Raw genomic sequence first — 17,043 nt, 5'->3', positions numbered from 1 at the left:
AGCAGCTGCTCGTCTTCGGTGCTGTTTCAGGCTCTTTGTAAACTCAGGCTAACAGTAATTACTGTCACACCAATATCAACCCTAACTGCCCAGAACCCCAAACTCAGATGTCAGTTTCCCTGCATAACCTATCCCAAATGCTTCACCGAACTCCTTGCAGCAGCCAACCTGCACAGAAAAGATCCTTGTAGCATGAGGTAACACGGCAAGCCAAGCAGGGAAAGCTCCCGCTGAAACCCTGATATCAGAAAGGCTGGAAAATAAGGGCCATCACAAGACAGGAGAGACCGGAGGATGAAGATCTGTTTGCAGCAGAGGGGGTGCCCCTCCGCCTGCCCCCCTCACCTGCCGGTTCGCAGGAGTCTTTGAAATGAGTCACTTGGCTTCACGTTCATGTGGCGCCGCGCCATTTGCCTTGGTCTTCTGCCCCTTTCCTCCCCACAAGAGTCATCTTAAAAGTATTCTTTGAATAGCTTCTGTGCACAACAAAACATCTGACAGGGCTGGGCTGACTTTTAAAGGACTTCATTTCAGTAATGCAATAACTCGCTCTCCTGTCGTATTTCAGAGTAATCAATGAGCATTAATTCAGTCTCCACGGAGCATCAGCAATGAATTTCACAAACCTCACAGACTGAACTTGTATTGCCTGAAAACAGTGCACTGCTACAGTGAAAAGAGCAAGAGGACAACACAGAATAAGCTCTGCTATGTTTTTATGTGCTTCTTACTTCCTTCTTCCTTTACAATAAACTATTAATAAGCCTGTAGGACGCACAAATGGAAGTATTTCTGTCTGTTGTTTATCTGCCGGTCAGTGCCACAATGGTTCCCAATTCAGCAGAGGCTGTCAGACCATAATGCAAGAACACGTGGGAACAGGGTCTGGCACGAGAACACCCACGCTGTACAACTGGAGCCATAAAACAGAAACGTGCAAATCAGAAGCAGCAAGAGTAACAAATTGGAAATGTTGCCCAGCAGAAAAATTAGCAGTTCATTTATAACACAAGTGCCAATAAACCAAGAGGCACATCAGCTATTTCTTTTCTGACAGTCCGAGCACGTGGCACATTCCCAAATGACTGCGAGACAGCAGGAAACTGCTCATTTTCCAAGAAAGGGCTACGTGGCATTTCAGCCACTAACAACTCACATGGCCCGATTACTTAGGGCTTAGCCACAATTTTACTCCTTTCAATCAGGAGTGACTTCACTGAAGTCAGACTTACCCCAGGGAAGAACAGATTCAAAGCAAGAGAATTATACAAACCAACTCCCCATCAGGAAGACCCGCATCCCAGTTCACTGGGTTACCCACAGTCCCTGTGGATCGTGCAGCATCAGGGATGTAGGGGTTGTTCAAAGGCAGCACTCCTGAGCCTTCCACAACTAACACAGATACTCTGCAGGCAAGCAACTGCAAGCCCAGCGCAGGTGGCTTTACAGAACCATTTCCCAAAGCCTGCCTCTTGGCCAAGGGCTTTGCAAGGTGCTCTGCACATCCTGACCATGCTACTGATGCATTTCTAGCTGAGCGACAGCACTGTGGGACTTTGCTGACTCACACTCCATCAAGTACGACACAAAAAGTCTGATTTGTACAACATTCTGGTTCTGCTGTATAATCCTCATGTGCTCCTCACCAAGCAGCCCACATCCCTCCCCCAATGCCCTGCAAGGAGCACAAAACCCAGTTTGGCAGAAACCGCCAGGGTGTCGCTGCAGCTGTGCAGAGGACCTTGCTGGCACAGCTCCCTAATGCCACACACTCACCAGTTCAAGGGCAAGACAAGGGACAAAGTACTGGACATGAGTGCTCCTGGGAGTTATCTCACCCTACTTCTATTTGGGGTGATGTTCATCTGTTGCTCTGCTGCTTCTCTCTAGTTGAAGAGCAGCAATTTGCCCTTCATGGGAACCAATTTACTTCCACACCCAAAATGAATGCTAATTCATACTAATAAATCACATTTTAAAGGAAGCAGCGTCCTCTGCAAAGCCTACCTCGGTGAGGTTAAGCTCTTATGTCACTTGGGCAGTATGGAGAACTGCCCTAGGCCAACATCATTTTTACCTTCCATACGAATGACGTAAAACCATTTCTCAGTCCCTCCCCAAAGCAACAGATCATTTCACAAGCTCAGGGAGCCAGGGACCGCAGGGCATTTCCTCTTCAGTTTGCTACAGCCACGCTGTTTGAGGATAGGACAGGGCATTAAACTAAATCTAAGCAGTGAACGCAAGATGAGAGAACAGCTGTGCCCAAAGGGATCCTGCGCCTCTGGCCTGGTGCGGAAACGCCAGCTGGCTCAGAGCGACCCCCTCACCTTGCATCACCCACAAAGTCACACAAAGAACTGTGCCGAGAGGCAGCAGAGTGCTGGTGCAAAGAATCAGCCTGTCTGTCTGTGTTCCCCTGTAGGACAAGGCCTCAAGGACAAGAGTCCAAGTACTGATAGCCTGATGAATAGAGACTTGTTAGAACTTGCAGGGCACAAGCCCTGGGAACCAAGGAACAAGCTAACTGCAGACCCCTGAGCCGTTACAGCTGAGGAGGCAGCCAGGCGGACAGAGAAACAAGTAGCCAGATAAGGGAACGGATGGCGCCGATATGTAACTTTGTTAATCAAGAAAGCCGCCTAGAAAGAAACCTCCTAATTTGGGAATAGAAATTGTTGCTATGTTAAGGTAAACTAATAAGTTCCTATTGTTTTAACGGTGTGCCTTAAATATCAACCAATCAGTGTTTTTTACACTTAAGATTTAACCAATCAGTGTGTAATATGTAGAAGGTAGAAATGTATAATTGTAAGAAAATCACTAATAAACCTACAACTTGCTTGCATCAAGCTGCGTCCCGTCTCTTCATTTGCCGCAAATTGGTGACCCCGACATGATCCGGTGAAGGATCTGATGTGGACTGACTCTCGAATCGCCTGACTGAGCGACATGCAGCAAATCCCACAGAACTTTGAATGATCCGCGGAAAGGAAGCGGGAGCCGGCCTGAAATCCCTCCGGAGTTGAGAGGTGAGCTGTGGGAAATCCGTAATGGGGAATCAGGCTTCGTCCCCGGAAAGAGATGTTTATGAGCTTATGAAAGGTCTCCCTAACAAACATGAGAAAAGTCTTTCTGGGCATGACCTTAAAGCAATGCTTAAGTGGGTGCAAGTAAATATGCCTGCAGTGACTGCAACTACAATTTTCACGCGGGAACATTGGGACGACACAGGGGTGAAATTGTGGGATTCTGCGACAAAAGGCAATACTGAGTCCCACCCTCTGCTCACTTCATGGAGAGTTATTTTTGAGACTATAAAAGCACAAAAAGAAAAGGCAGAGGAAGGAGAGGAGGAGGAGTCGCAAGCTCCTCTAGCCCTTTCCTTATCAGCCTCTAAATCACAGTGCTCTAAACCCTTGGGTGTTAATGCAGTGGAGTATCTGCCAGAAGAAGATCCCTTTGACCCAGGACTGGTAGAGCCTGAACAAGAACCTGATTTATACCCTCCTGATCTACGTGATGTGTGGGCAAAAATAAAGAAACAAGCCTTAAAGGAGGGGGATTTAGAAATGGCTAAGACTATAGTTGCTCCGGTCTTGTACACTCAGGGTCGGGCAGGGGGAGCACGATGGGAGGCTCTTTCTTTTTCGGTTGTTAAAGAACTGCGCCTCACGGTTACGGAACGTGGTATTTCTTCTCCCTGTTTTATAAGTCTGTTATCTTCTGTGTTTGATGCTGATGTCATGACTCCTCATGATTTGAAATCTTTAGCACGATTGCTGCTAACCCCGACTCAGTACACGTTATGGGAGTCGCACTGGAGAGGGGGACTGCAAGCACTCCTGCTCACGTACGTTAACCATAATGATGCTGCATCAGCTACACTGGCAATAGAGCATCTTATGGGCACCGGTGCACGTGCTGATCCGGTAGCGCAGGCTCAACACTGCCCCCGTGCGGCTCTCGAGGCAATTACAGAAGAGGCGAAAAAGGCTTTTTTCCAGGTCCCTGACGTACAAAAGCCACAAAAAGCCTTTACTAACATCTCTCAGGAGTCTCGAGAACCTTATATGCAGTTTATTGGTAGACTAAAACAGGCTTTGGAACGTCAAGTAGATAATGCGGAAGCTCGGGATATATTGTTAACAAAACTAGCTGTTGAAAATGCTAATGTTGATTGTAAAAGGCTACTGAAGTCTCTTCCCAACCCGAACCCCACTCTGGTGGAAATGGTGGAAGCATGTAACCGAATCGGTACGGTTGACCACAAGTTTGAAGCTATGGCTGCTGCTTTTGTAGCGATGCGTGGTGTGGGGAATTGCTATGGTTGTGGTAAGCCTGGTCATCTAAAGAGAAATTGTCTTGCTCGGGCTGCGGGGAATAAACAACAACCTCGTGGTCCTGGAGTTTGTCCGAAATGTCGGAAAGGGCCTCATTATGCTAATCAATGTCAATCTAAGTATGACTTCCAGGGATAACCGATACAGGGAAACCGACCGCGGAGCGCGGGGCAGTGATGCGCGCAGACACAAATGCCACAGCTGACATTTCAACAACCTCGGAGAGAAGCACCGACACCTCAAGTCTCTGTCCAGCAACCTCAGGCAGCGCCGGACTGGACCTGGCAACCTCACACACAGTAACACTGCTCAATTCCTTGGTTCATTTATTATCAACAAATGTCAAAGGACCATTACCCCCTGATACACAAGCTCTGTTAATTGGTAGATCTTCCACAACATTGTCTGGTCTCTTTGTTTTACCGGGTGTTATTGACTCTGACAGTGTGGATGAAATCAAAATCATGGCACAGACTCCATTTCCACCTTCTACGACACCTCAGGGCAGTCGAATAGCACAATTGATTCTGATTCCAGCAAGGGTAAACTCTCTTATCACTGATCATCCTCCGCAGAGGAGAGGAGGTTTTGGATCCACAGGGTTACCTCACATTTTGTGGGTACAATCCATTTCTCCACAGCGACCTATGTATCAGTGTACCCTTATTTACAATGACCAACAAATAGCACTAAATGGGATCATTGACACTGGAGCTGATGTCACAGTAATTTCTCAAGCCAAATGGCCTCCGCAATGGCCACTGACTAATGTCTCTCAGACACTGGCTGGGATAGGGGGGACCGGTAACAGTCGTCAGAGTTTGGAACTAATTTGAATTCAAAGACCAGAGGTGTTGCGACGGAGGGAAGACACAGTCGCTCAATATAAGTGATCAGCAGACTTCGTTTATTGTCCCTTACAGTCACCTTTTATGCCTTCTTATAAATAGCTCATACATATTACAAAAGTTAAGCTCATTATTGGTTAGTTGCCTAAATACCAAGCCTGCCCCTAGTTTCTCTTCTGTAGTTATCTGTTCCCACCTGCAACATTCTTTTCCCACCAAAATCTTCCTGTTATTGTGTAACAAGGACAGCCAAAGACAGTGTATTTTGCTTTACTTCAGATAAGCTGAGAGCGATGTGCATTTTTGTCCAGCCAGCTGGACTATGTCTATGAGACCTTTTTCAGCTAGCCAGTTATCCACAATTCCTCCATTTTTATTTTGGGCGACATAGGCCTGGTTGACCATTTTCAATAACAGCGTTTTAACACAGGAAAATACACAGCCAACTTATAAAATCTCAGTTCAGAAGGATAATTCCAGAAATACTTGAAAAATAAAGTTAGCTTGAAGCTTTAATTTAGATGCTCTTTCTGTTCCAGTGATATAAAAAGTTTAAAAAATTCAAAGGTAATTTTAAAGTTCTGAACATGGACTAATGCAAGCTCAAAACCCAAAAAGAAACCAAACTGATGTTTGACTAGGAATATTTGCAAATATTTTAGTGGAAAATCCCTGACCATTAACAATTTTCTGTCCAAATAACAACTGCCCTTATGCAACCAACCAGTCCATACATTTTCTGAAGAATACCTCATTGATATCAAAGAATTAACAAAGGGGGGAAATTAGTTCTAAGCTATATACATTCATAAGTGGATTTTTCAACAGTTACATACAGATTTACACACTAAGCCATAATGGCTTGTAGGTGATACACACAAGAAGAGTACGTTGCTTATCTGTCTGAATGTCTATGCTAAATTTGACAACTATGCCACAAGCCAAGCCTACATGAGTGCTGGATGTTATGCACGTTCCTTAACAAACAGAAGTATAATAGACAAATTCCCAAGATCTAGTCCCCAACCTAATTATATTATTTTGTAGCCAATTAAGGAAAATAACACAAATGTGCATATCTACGTGTGCACACACCTTTTAGTTCAGAACCAATTTGTGATAAAAGGCCTTAGCCTTATGGCATCATCGAATCTTAACGAGTACAGTAATTAAAAATGCAGTCTTACTGTAAGTGTGATTTATGCTGACATTCCCTCAAATGCTACACGTGAGTATTTCTCACTCAACTGCCTCAAGTTAAAATAGTAGTATTTGTTAATATGTATTGAAAAATCATTAATTCTCTACAATAGCAGTTGACTTCCATAACACTATGTAAGCAAAAGAGGCTTAAGATGGGTTTTCTGAATACTAACAATTTATTTTAGACTGTCTAAACTCAGGTCTTGAAAGATTTTACTCTGCCAGACATAGAAACACTATTGCACTCCAGTTGTGATATCCCTTTTCCCAAGTTGTCACATGCACATCTCGCTCAAGCAACATTATTGTCAAAGTTTCTCTCTGCTACATAAAAGCATATTGCACTTGTAGACATAAAAGACAGCACCCTTACTTAGATTATTAACTTATTACCTCATAACTCTTAGTATCTCTGATTTCATCACTTCAAAACTTCACCAGAAGCAGATAAAACCACAGCATCAGATTAAACTACACCTTAACTGCTAATTCAAATAAAGGCATTGTCTTCAGATATGCCTAATGCTTACAAGTAATTTTGGCTGGTTTTGATCAAAAAACTATTATTACAATAATGATCAAAAATAATAATCCCGTTTGCAAAATGCCTTTAAGCCAGCCTCCTAGTCCCAACCAATTTCCACATTCAGAATACAGCATAAATACAGAATACAGAATAAATTATCTCCATCAAGGCAAAAAGGCTTCTTTTTAAACACAGAGATGTTTGCTAGTTCAAGGCAGAAACCCATTTCTTGTAGGGGATATCTGAATATCTGAAGCACTTTTTTTTTTTTTTTTTTTTGGTGGGTTTGTAATCAATTCTGTATTTTTCCTTGAGAAGCTTAAGCTGTTCCTCTTGTTTCAGGAGTGTTTCCAACTCTGATTTGTCGAATAGGTCCGTATTTCCCAAACATATCGTACATTTCCTCTGCTGTGATTTTATACGGTAGGTTCCGAATACAGAGGATCCGATTGACCTCTGGGGGCAGCCAGATGTTAGCTCGCTTGGCCGCTTGCATCGCCATGGCGCCGATCGGAGGTGGGGGGGGGTGCCGCCTTGGAGAGAAACCGCGGCCGGGAAGGGGCCTGCTGGGCTGCGCGCCGCCGCTCGCCGCTGCCGCGGGGGTCCTGGATGCTATCCCATACGCTAATAACCCGGGTAATTCCTTGTTACAATCTATGTCCTGACCGCTCCGCTTTTCTAAAAAGCATATGAGCGAATCGTACGTCGCTTGTCTCTCCACACCTTCGTCAGCGCTGTTGCAGCCTTTGCGAGACTTCGGCGACGCGTGGCCGGCGGGACCCTCTGTAGGTGCTCCCGGGCGCGGGGACTGTGCCCTTCCGCCTCCTGCGCTGCTTTCAGGACCGGTACCCGAATCTCCGTCGAACCGTGGCTCGCAGGTTCAGCCCTCTCTAGGGTCCCTGTTCGGGCGCCATTTGTCGCGACGGAGGGAAGACACAGTCACTCAATATGAGTGATCAGCAGACTTCATTTATTGTGCCTTACAGTCACCTTTTATGCCTTCTTATAATTAGCTCATACATATTACAAAAGTTAAGCTCATTATTGGTTAGTTGCCTAAATACCAAGCCCGCCCCTAGTTTCTCTTCTGTAGTTTTCTGTTCCCACCTGCAACATTCTTTTCCCACCGAAATCTTCCTGTTATTGTGTAACAAAAACAGCCAAAGACAGTGTATTTTGCTTTACTTCAGAGAAGCTGAGAGCGATGTGCATTTTTGTCCAGCCAGCTGGACTATGTCTATAAGACCTTTTTCAGCTACCCAGTTATCCGCACAGAGGGACATGTGGCTTCTGTTAAACCTTTTACGCTGCCTGTCCCTATGGTTTTGTGGGGATGTGATATATTGTCACAATGGGGAATGTCCATCCGTACACATTTTTAGATGGGGCCACTGAAGTGCGCAACACCCTAAAAATAACCTGGAAGACTGATGTTCCTATTTGGGTGGATCAATGGCCCCTTCCTTTGGAAAAACTTCGCGCACTTCAAAACTTAGTCTCAGAACAACTGTCCCAAGGACACATTGTACCTTCTACTAGCCCATGGAATTCACTGTTTTTTGTTATTAAAAAACAAACTGGCAAGTGGCGCTTGCTCCATGATCTTAGAAAAATTAATGATGCTATGGAAGATATGGGAGCCCTCCAACCCGGGCTCCCGTCCCCAACTATGATCCCTCGACATTGGCATCTAACTGTCCTAGATCTTAAAGATTGTTTTTTCAGTATCCCGTTACATCCAGATGATGCCCCAAAATTTGCCTTTTCATTTCCAAGCATCACCATGCAAGCTCCGTTGCAGGGATATCAGTGGGTTGGACTGCCACTAGGTATGAAAAATAGCCCTACAATGTGTCAATGGTACGTTGCAAAAATACTCAGTCCTGTCCGAAATGCTATGCCTACTGTGTTATTGTATCATTATATGGATGACCTTTTAGTGGCAGCACATCACGAAGTCATGGAGAAAGCTGTAGCCCTTGTCACAGATGCCGTGAATTCGGCAGGTCTCTGTATAGCACCAGAAAAGGTCCAGAAGTTTCCCCCTTGGAAATATCTGGGCTGGCGAATAAGAGCACACACTATTGTTCCTCAACCATTGCAGATCAATACCAATGTAAGAAAACTGCATGATGCACAAAAATTACTGGGAACAATAAATTGGGTTTGACCACTATTGGGAATTTCTAATACAGACTTGGGTCCTCTGTTTGACCTACTAAAAGGGGACACTAATCTTTGTTCTCCACGTAATCTTAACTCTGAAGCAGATACATCTTTACAAAAGGTTGCCTCAGCTATCGCTTCTCGACAGGCCCACCTATGGGCCCCTGAACTGCCTTTTTACTTGATTATTTTAAACCCTGCTCGACAGCCTCATGCCCTGATATTTCAATGGGACCTTCAGAACTCAGACCCCCTGTCGATTATTGAATGGATCTTTTTACCTAACCAGTCTACAAAAACTATTTTGACACAACATGAAATGTTTGCCTCTCTGATTGTTAAAGCTAGATCACGCCTGTTAACCTTATCAGGGAAGGATTTTGTCTGTATTTGTCTACCAATAACAACAGTATACTTACAATAGCTTTATCGGTAATCAGACACCTTTGTTATGACACTTGCCGACTATACAGGTCAAATAACTTCCCATCCACCTTCACACAAACTGTTTAACATTGACTTTCGTCTGATGTTAAAACCCAAAAGAAGCAAACAACCCTTACAGGCACTTACTGTGTTTACAGATGGATCAGGCAAATCACTTAAATCTGTTCTCCTATGGTGGGATGATCAGCAGAGACGATGGGACTCGGACATAGAGACTGTCTCCGGTTCACCTCAAATAGTACAACTGAATGCAGTTGTTGGCGTTTTCCGAAAATGGAACGTACCACTCAGCCTTGTTACTGATTCTGCTTATGTTGCAGGTATTGTTACATGAGCCGAAGCTTCTGTGCTGCGGAATGTTTCACATTCACAACTTTTTACCCTGTTACAGGAACTTATTTTCCTTTTGGACTCTCGATCTGCACCTTATTTTGTTATGCATATTAGGTCTCACACCTCACTACCTGGTTTTCTTGCAGAAGGCAATCGACGAGCTGATCTATTGACGTTACCAGTTCAAGTACTGCCAGACCACATTGCACAAGCTAAACTAAGTCACTCTTTTTTCCATCAAAATGCTGGAGCTCTTAAGCGACAGTTTGACCTTACTTCTCAACAAGCGTCAAATATTATTGCTGTCTGTCCTGATTGTCAAAAACATTCTTTCCCATCAATTGCTGCAGGAATTAACCCTAGAGGATTACAAAGCCTACAATTATGGCAAACAGATGTCACACATGATTCTGAATTTGGTAACCTTAAATATATCCACTCTTCCATTGCTACATTTTCAGGTGCCTTGTTTGCCTCTTGTCACACAGGAGAAAAGGCACGAGATGTTCGTAGACATTTAATGCATGCTTTTGCTACTTTGGGTATTCCCTCAAAGATAAAGACAGATAATGGTCCAGCTTATGTTTCAACAACTATAAAAACCTTTTTTGCCCTATGGGGTATAACTGATATTACTGGCATTCCTCATTCCCTCACCGGTCAATCTCTCATTGAACGGTCTCATCAGTCTCCAAAACGTTTATTACAACAACAAAAAGGGGGAATGGGAATGGCTATTCCGGAGGAACGGTTACAGAAAGCATTGTATGTTTTTAATTTTTTAAATTGTTCTTTAATAAATAACAACCCACCGATAGTTCGACATTTTACTGCAAATACCTCCTTCGAGGCACGGGTTAAAGCCCAAGTATTGGTTCGAGATCCAGAAACAGGTAAAATCATGGGACCATATCCTCTTGTTACATGGGGAAAAGGTTATGCTTGTGTCTCCACAGAAAAAGGACCCAGATGGATCCCAGCAAAGAATGTGCGACCTTTCCGTGAACTTTTACCGCAGACAACTGATACCGACACCGACCCTACAGAATGAAATAAAAACTGTGTGAGGATTTCTGTTTTGCATTAAAGTCAGGTAACCAAATTCAGGATATAGCATCTAGATTTTGCTTTTTACAGCGCTTGGAACGGACAATATCGCCCTGGATTAAACCACTTAACAAAGGTAATACGTTTGGACCAGACCAGATCCCCAACGCACTGACGGCACCGCTAGCAGATATTATCTTCCATTACATCGACTTTCAACGACACTGTCATGAACCAGATTGGACAGTGTCTCTATTTCTACAGTTATGTTGCTATGATCATGGACCATCTTGTCGACCGTGGATCAAGATTCATTGTGAACTCTGTGATCACGATCGCTGGCGAGTTGTAAGACTAAGGGACAGATGGGGTCATTGGATGTGTTCTGAGTGTAATAATCAAATATTAAGGTTTAATCATATACAGTGGGCTGAATGTTTTATGGGAAAACCTCTTTTGGAATTAGAGGGAGTTATAGGGTTAGGTTCTGAGATTTTGCCAAACTTAGTTTTTGCAAATGTTTTATCATTGATTGAAAGCCTAGAAGTACAGGCTATTGCACGGTTGTTCTTTCAATATATTGTATTAGCAAGCAGAATTTATATTATTAACAAGAACATTACTGTAGGATTAGAGTGTGGACAATCAATTGCAGTGCCTTGGTCATGGACAGTACGACCAGAAGAATGGCTGGTTGTAAAACAACAATGGAAAAAGAAAAAGAGAAACAAGCATTTTCAGTAATATGGATAATGATGTTCATACCTGGACCTTGGCCTATTGAAGGTAGCTCTTATCCCCCTTTTCTACCAAAGGTAAATGTTTGGGTCACGTTGGCGAACTTGACTGGACAGCATACTCTGTGTCTTGCTATGGCCACTCCGGATCAGCCTTTTTCCACATGTCTTGTGGGCTTACCATTAGATGAATGGCCTATACCTAGGGGCCTTCAAAGTCTTTTTCCACCCAAAAATGTATCAAAAAATGTGACAGACAATTGGGATGTATGGATACTCCATCTCCCACTGGCTACTCTGGAACCACAGGAAATTGAACTCCTTGGTTCAGTAAAAATGGATTTTTGCATAAAATTTAACCACACGAGAAAGAATCAGTCTAGGGCATGGGACGTTTCCCCTATTCATCCTGTTTTTAGAAATACAAGTATCTGGTGTAATTACACTGCTAACAACTTGTCTAAATCTAGCAATGCTCTGCTCTCACTACCTGCTGGAGTATTTTTTATTTGTGGTGATAGAGCATGGCCTGTCATTCCTTCTCATATAAAAGGAGGTCCGTGTAGCTTAGGGAGACTTTCCGGCCTGAATCCTAACACATCTATGATTTTACAACATCGCTACTCTCGAAGGACAAAGCGTGGCGTTCATGCATTTGCCTCCGATTGTGATGATAACATGCAATTTTGGTCCTTTGGCCAACGCTTTATTGCATCTCTTCTGTTGCCTGGAGCTGCTGCAGGAAAGGCTCTGGCAACATTAGATAAGCTTGGCTGTTGGCTTGCCAAACAAACTAATGCCACAAGCAGTGCCCTGTCTGGTCTTTTATTAGATGTTGATAGTGTTCGCCACGCGACATTACAAAATAGAGCTGCAATAGATTTTTTGCTTCTGGCACAAGGTCATGGTTGTGAAGAGTTTGAAGGGATGTGTTGCATGAACCTTTCAGATCATTCGGAATCAATTCATGCTAGCATCCAAAGATTGAGGGATGGAGTTTCTCATCTTCAACAAAGTGACACTTGGGATTGGTTAGATAAGCTGTTTAGTGGTTGGGGCATTTCAGGATGGTTAAGAAGTTTAGTAAAGATGATTATATATGCTTTAGTTGCTTTTTTGTTTGTTTTATTACTTACACCTTGTCTTTTACAATGCCTACAAAAATTAATAACTCGTTTGATTTCAGGGGTTCTTTTTGTGCAACAGGAAGGGGGAGATGTAGGACAAGGCCTCAAGGACAGGAGTCCAAGTACTGATAGCCTGATGAATAGAGACTTGTTAGAACTTGTAGGGCACAAGCCCTGGGAACCAAGGAACAAGCTAACTGCAGACCCCTGAGCCCTTACAGCTGAGGAGGCAGCCAGACGGACAGAGAAACAAGTAGCCAGATAAGGGAACGGATGGCGCCGATATGTAACTTTGTTAATCAAGAAAGCCGCCTAGAAAGAAACCCCCTAATTTTGGAATAGAAACTGTTGCTATGTCAAGGTAAACTAATAAGTTCCTATTGTTTCAACGGTGTGCCTTAAATATCAACCAATCAGTGTTTTTTACGCTTAAGATTTAACCAATCAGTGTGTAATATGTAGAAGGTAGACATGTATACAAGTGTAAGAAAATCACTAATAAACCGACAACTTGCTTGCATCAAGCTGTGTCCCATCTCTTCATTTGCCGCACTTCACCTTAAAATTTAAACCTAAGCCTGAACCCTAAGCCTGAACCCTAAGACTTAACCTTAAGACTTAACCCTAAGACATAACCTTGAGTCTTAACCCTAAGACTTAACTCTAAGACTGAACCTTAAGACTAAACCTTAAGACATATCCCTGAGGCTTAACTTTGAGCCTTATACTTGAGACTTCACCCTAAGACTTAACCCTGAGATTTAATCTTAAGACTTTAACCTTAAGACATAACCCTAAGACTTAACCCTGTCTTAACCTTAAAACTTAACCCTAGGGCTTCACCCTAAAACTTAACCCTAAGACTTAAACCTTAAGATTTAACCTTAAGTCTTAACCCTAAGACATATGCCCTATAGAATAGGTTTTGTATTTGATGTTTTTTATATAAGTATTGCACTGATGACATGAATGAGAGTGGTATAAAAGCAGGAACCGTCCAATACACGAGGGCTGAGAAATGAAGATGCAGACAAGTGAAGTGGTTGGGGTTGGATTTATATGAAGCTTCTACAGAGGGGAAAAAATAGTTTCTTGTTGGAAGAAGGGTTCGCTGGGGTCAAGAAGACTCTCAATATGAGTTACGCATCTTGCTCAACTTCATTAGTTTCTAACGCTACTTATATAGAACCGATACACATGCACATTCGTAAAGCAGAAATAGAATTGGTTAGTAGTCTCTAAACGCACGCGGTTCTCACACCCCTAATTATCATGACTAAAATAAGCATTCTATCCATGTAGCTAATTGTGTTGCTGTGCTTCAGCCTTGTAGTTTGTTACTCCCTATTTTCCCATACCGCTCCCTCTCTTTCTTGGCCCTGCACCTGCTTTCCCAGCAGCTGTAGCTTGTTACAGCCATGGCCTGTTGGCACAACATAATTACTTGGTCTCAGGATTCAAGAATAGCTCAAGGCTACCTTTCTTGTTAACTTCAGCACAGCAACTTCAGCACAATTCTGATTACAGGACAATTCTAGTACCAGGCCTGGATTGTGCAGATCTTCAGAGATTCTAAGGCCACGCTTCTGCAGCCATTCTTCTACAGTTTCTCTTTTGGTTGCTATCTAGATTGAAGAGTATTAGTAATGTCCAGCTGTTGATTTCTGTCTGTGTTTTGAGGATTCTGAGGGGCCTGCCTGTTCCTCAAAGTTCATGTCAGACAGTGACCTTAAGCTTTCCCTTCTCTTTTATGATATGTAGCCACACTCCAGCAGTACTGTCAATCATTTTAATCTGTGACTTGCTTTGTATTCTTACTACCAAAATAACAGGCTCCTTTTGAAGATCGTGTGTGTGTGTGTGTGTGTGTATATATATATATATATATATATGAGCTATCCAGAATTTTGTAAACCTAATCTATCAGTATAAAGGCAGTTGTTATTCTAAAACGAGCTCGGTAAGAAGACTACAAGAGGATGTGATTCAACATACTCTTAAAGTGTATCTCAAAAGAGCTTTCAGATATTTGTATTCATTTAATTGTATTTGTATAGTGAAGAAACAGAAGAAAGAACAATCTAATACAAAGTCCTGCCTTCAGTCACCAGAGTAATATTTGCAGTCATACTATGGCTCTTAGATCACAACAGATTTCTTTGGGTTTTGTTAGAAAAAAATACCTGATTGCAGTGTGTGCTTGTGTATTGTTCAAGGAAGAACAATACCTGAGCCTTTTTTATGTGTTAGGAACCAGAAATCCTCATGAACAGCTGCTGATAGTTGAAGGTGCTCAGCTGAGAAAGATGACGAGAGGTTCATCATCTGCGCAGATGCCTGCTGGTGGCAGGCAAAATTTCATACCTTTGGGTTCAATCTAAAGACAGGTCTAATTGTATAATAAAATAAGTTAAAGGCGTATTTCATGTTCTTAGAACTTTCTTCATGCTCATTTAACTGTTTCGTTAGGGCATGGTTGGACAACTGCAGCAGGAGCTGCTTGCTGATGCACTTAAAAAGCAATCTATGCCAGAAGCTTCACTTGAAGTTGCTACACGCTACCACAGTGACCTGGAGAGAGACAAGCTGCACTTGCAAAAGGAGTTGGAAAAAAAGTTGAAAACTAATGTCCTTAATGTCTGTAACTATATGAAGAAATCTGAGTGTAGCTGTTTAAAGTAGGAGCGAATGTTGTACTTTTGCACCACGTTTTGCAGTGTTCTTATGAAAACTGAAGTATAGAGGGAACCAGAGGAGCTTGGCAGGAAAGCTGTAGGGTGATTTTGTGTGTGCGTGGACATGTCATCTTGTTCCCCAAAGTTGCAACCTCATCCTGTCACTTCTAGACTATTCCTTCTTCCCACCAGCTCCAGCTGCTGTTCTTGGTTATGGTTCCTAAGGTGTGTTTTACACTCCACATCAACCTTGGCCATAGGTCTTGGATTGGTGGAGGAGAGCTTAGGCCTGTTTCTGTGTGAGTTACTGCATTCTCCTGCGCTCTTGTCTTTTCCGGCCACCTTACTTTTTCTTCTGCCACTGTTGCTTTCACAGATGCAGAAGCAGAACGTGCTGGCTCTGACATCCAAGGACTTGCACAGCACGTGGGAGGAGAACTTGAAGTCACGATCCCACCTTGAAGAGCGCGTTGCTCATCTTGACGAGGAAAAGGCTGAACTGTTGGAACAGGTGAGCCCAGAAAATTCTCCAGGCACCGAGGCAATACCCAGGAGAACCACATGCACCTTCTGGTCAGGTTCTTACATATCATTGCTTTCTGTTATCCCTGCCATTCAGGCTGCGAGTACCTTATCGTTTGGGGGTCACGGAGGAAGCAAATAAAAGCTAGATGGGTATCTTTGTAAGTTCTGGAGTGGCTCTGTTGGGAAGAGTTCCCAGTTACTCCCTCTCGGAAGAGAGGGGAGTAACGCAGCCATCACTCGGAACAACTCTGTGCAGTTGGCCTTGCCCAAGGTCACCCCCTGAAGCCTGTCTCAGGCACGAGTTGAGCAGGAGGCAGGTGGGGGTTTGCTTTTCGGAATGCTGTCTTTGCTTCCCAGGGCACGATGCAGTGTGAGGTGATGCAGAAAAAATGAATGCAGTAACTTATTGCTTACTAGTAGCTGACTCAGTCCGTCTTTCCCTTGTCATGGAGACCCAGAAGCAGAGTTCCCAGAAGTGCTTTTGAGGTTGCTCTGGGTGATAGATTCTAGTTTTTAGTTTTGCATCCTTTCTGGCTAATAATAAAAAATAGTGCCCGTTGTGCCCATAATACTATATCCACAGGACCCATCAGCACCCTCTTATCTTCCAAGCCTGAAACTGAATTTCAGCCCAGCCAGCTACCAAGTCCCTGCCAACTAAAACTGGGTAATCACGGGAGGGTTTAATACCATTCTGAAACATTTAATATTGCACAGGAACTGTAGAGTCTCCTGGTCTTGGCTGGGGAGTGACCTGAAAAAAACCCAAGTTTTTGTGGCTGAGCATGCGTGCACTTGAAAAAACACTGGAGAGGAAATACTTCCTCCTGGAAAGAGCAGAGATGGATTGGGTTTACTGTGTATTGCCATCTTGTAAATAAAATCCTGCCTTTCTTCTAATGTCTGGAAAAAAACAAATACACTCAATTAAAAAATGCATTTTGCTCTCCATTCACCCATTAAATGGTCCGACTGATTACAGAGGTGCTCTTGAAATGGCTGCTGCTCATAGCCATTTCCCAAAACTCATAGAATTCGGGTTTTGCAACCTGAATTTACTTGGCTG

General features: G+C 43.3%; 1 long non-coding RNA gene across 1 annotated transcript in view; it reads right to left on the bottom strand.

Moving 5' to 3' along the window:
- The window catches only part of LOC308057165, a 153,159-nt gene extending 143,423 nt beyond the window's left edge, over positions 1-9,736 (bottom strand). Inside the window, exon 1 of the long non-coding RNA XR_013925163.1 lies at positions 8,854-9,736. This is a non-coding gene — a long non-coding RNA (uncharacterized lncRNA). The remainder of the gene's footprint in view (positions 1-8,853) is intronic.
- Between the last annotated feature and the right edge of the window lie 7,307 nt (positions 9,737-17,043).

This window comes from Falco punctatus (assembly GCF_963210335.1).
Source record: "Falco punctatus genome assembly, contig: scaffold_50, whole genome shotgun sequence".
NCBI lineage: Eukaryota > Metazoa > Chordata > Aves > Falconiformes > Falconidae > Falco > Falco punctatus.
This window is presented reverse-complemented; position numbering and strand designations above follow the sequence as displayed.